Source organism: Pinus tabuliformis, chromosome 2_1 (genome assembly GCF_031772625.1).
Source record: "Pinus tabuliformis cultivar Carrire ecotype Pingquan chromosome 2_1, CPIR1, whole genome shotgun sequence".
Taxonomy (NCBI): domain Eukaryota; kingdom Viridiplantae; phylum Streptophyta; class Pinopsida; order Pinales; family Pinaceae; genus Pinus; species Pinus tabuliformis.
In genome coordinates, this window is record NC_142299.1 from 805,338,755 (window position 1) to 805,341,750 (window position 2,996).

Consider the following 2,996-nt stretch of genomic DNA (forward strand, 5'->3'; position numbering starts at 1 on the left):
CTAGGTCTCTTGAAATGGTTGGTCTCTCCAAGCTTTTAAACATTTACTTCTTTATTAAAATCATCAAACTCAAACTTACACTTTGAAATGGTTTGTCTATCCAACCTTTTCAACATTTACTTCTTTATTAAAATCATCAAACTCAAACTTACAGTTGCACTTTGATTTTTTCATTCCTTTTCAACATTTACTTCTTTACTAAAATCATCAAACTCAAACTTACTCTTTGCACTTTGAATTTTTCATTGCTATTAGTTCAAAATTTACAATCGATTTAATTAATTACCTTGAGCTTACAGTTTATGTGGATCATAGAATTAGGTTTCCAACTCTATGGTTACTGGATCACAAAATCTACCATCAACATCAACATAAACATAAAAATAAAATAGAAACTAGACAAAATTTATAAACAAAATTGAACTGCAAATTGATTGTTTATAAAATAGAAACTAGACCAAATTTATAATCAAAATTAACCTGCAAACTGATTGTTTATAAAATAGAAAATAAATTTATAATCAAAATTAACGTGCAAACTGATTGTTTTCTTAAGGCCTAGAAAAGATTGTGAAATCTAGCAAATCATTGAACAAAGAAGCTCAAATCTCGGCATCTCTCTTTTCCCTATGCTTCCACGACTTTTTAATCCATTTAAGTTACTCTCCATTATTTCCCTTCACTGATGTTGCTCTGCGTGTGTGTATACCGTCATTGATTCATTGATTTTGTAAGGTCGTTTCATTGCATTTCCTTATACGGGATATATTCAATTACCCCTGCTAAATTGTGTATCAGATCTACATTCATAACAATTCAGTCTGTGTCTGTTCTTCCATTTTACGGACTAACCAAAAGCTCCATTGCTTCTTTCTTTTCTTTAAAGAATCAATGTGTGTAACATGTGCAAAAGTCTCTAATCTAGTGAACACCATGGCATGTAGGTTGGTCATATAAATCAATATAAGGTTAAACGCAGCGGCTACACGAATATGAATTTTGGAATTGAATGAAAGAAAAAATGTGAAAAAGAATCATTGGACCAGCTAAGATGTACAAAAATGAATGTAAGTGTTTATATATAAAAAATGGAAAATTTATGTTTCCCACTACTTGATGATCAAAATATAGCTTGGAGTCATTTTAAAATCCAACTCTCAAGTTGGGTCAGATGGTTGTTATCAAGGTTTCTTTTGATGGCAATTACCCCTCACTTCATCCACACTAATTTTATGTCCTGCAAAATTGTCGGAGTTGTACTATCATCACACTAATATCATCTCTTGATTTTCTGGTTACAGCTACTTCTACAAGCTTTTTGCAAGCAGCTATAGGGCCGCCTCCTAATGGTGTCAAATTAGGCTGTTTCTCAACGCAGAAAGGCCTGGCAATATCCACTGCTTCTTGATTACTAACCATATTCCACAACCCATCTGATGCCAAAATTAAAAACTCGCAATCAGAAGTTATTTCAATCTTTCTAGTGTCTGGTTCAGCCGTTATCCATTGTTTCATGTGTGAGTCGCCTATGGCCCTAGATACAGCTAGAGACCCATGAACTCGCCAAACCCCATGGCGGAGGTCCACAATTCCACCCAAACTCTCTATCCGTTGTCGCTCGTCCTCCCTTCCAGCTTGATGATCACATGTAAGGGCTTCAGAACATCCGTTTCTGCTAATAACAGCTCGACAATCCCCAGCATTGGAAACCACTAGGTTACCATCTATAATCAGAGCAGTTGCACAAGCAGTACCGCCGCTGACATTCTGCTTCAAAAACTCTGCATCTGTTTTTAGGTACCCAGCTCTAACAGCTTCTTCGAGAAGGTTCTCTGTTTCATCTTTCATGGCCAGCATAGCATCCACAATATTGTGCCCAATATTTTCGGCAGCGAAATCTGAGGCTTTCCGCCCGCTATGACCATCGAAGACGCCGAAGAAGGCCTGTTTGGAATCACCATGAACATTGAGAATGGCCTTGTGGGTGTCCTCCATCAATTCTCGCCGGCCCTTTTTGCTTGAAACCTCATAATGAAAACCCTCCACATTGACCTCCGTTGCCTGCTCTACTGCTGAGAACACCGAACTTATGCCCGGCAACTGAGGTGGAATATCCAGCCTCTTTGCGGGCGTTTCCTCTTTAGTGAAGGGGAAGGGCACTTGCGGGCAATCGAACCATTCTCCTCCGGGACATTGACAATGAGAGAGACCGCCCTCATGACCGGACTCTTCCCGCCGTCGCTCCACAGCATATTCTCGCTTCTGTTAGTCAGCACAGGACTCAGCACATCGCGCACAAAACTATCCTGGATCTCGCTGGTACCGGGCGTTTGGAAACTACGATTCCAATGGGAACTTGCCCATACTCCATTGTCAGAATCGCGTATAGAGGGGGACTTGCAGGACCCCAGGAGCGAGGGGGAATTCTCTGCTACAAGGCAGGCCATTTTCACAATCTATGGATGCTGCTGCTACTGTTGATGGTGGTGGCAAAGCTTGTTGTTGCCTTAGGAAACCCCACGCAGCAATGAATAAATCTCCCTTTTTGCAGCTTGCCCTATCTGTTGTTACAGTTGAATTGAATGTTTCGCTCGGAGATCGTCTGACGCTGTGGATCGTAGGTGCTCTACTGTGAGTATTTATATTGAACTTAAGCGTTGAAATCGAATCCAAATTCGAGTTGTGTCGTTGGTCAACATCCCCTGTACGCGAATCCGCCATGCGTAATACCAGCGTCTCTGCGGTGGAACAGGACGTAATCCTTATTACGTCTCTTTGAGCAGACGCGTCTATTGGTGGCACGTTGCAAGCGCTCACGTTGTCGCTGTTAATAATTGGGATGCTTCCCTCATCAATGGCAGCTGTCTTTCCACGTCGAACCTTCCGCGTAATCGCCGTAGTGATGACATCCTTCTGTACCCCGCATCAGTATGAGGTAACAGAAGCTTACTAAATTTAATGTTCACCATTTTATAAGATTCTTAATTTAATGATAA

At 40.6% G+C, this 2,996-nt stretch overlaps 1 pseudogene; it reads right to left on the reverse strand.

Moving 5' to 3' along the window:
* Positions 1 to 1,028: 1,028 nt before the first annotated feature.
* Positions 1,029 to 2,620, reverse strand: LOC149203035 (putative protein phosphatase 2C 53 pseudogene; annotated as a pseudogene).
* Positions 2,621 to 2,996: the final 376 nt, after the last annotated feature.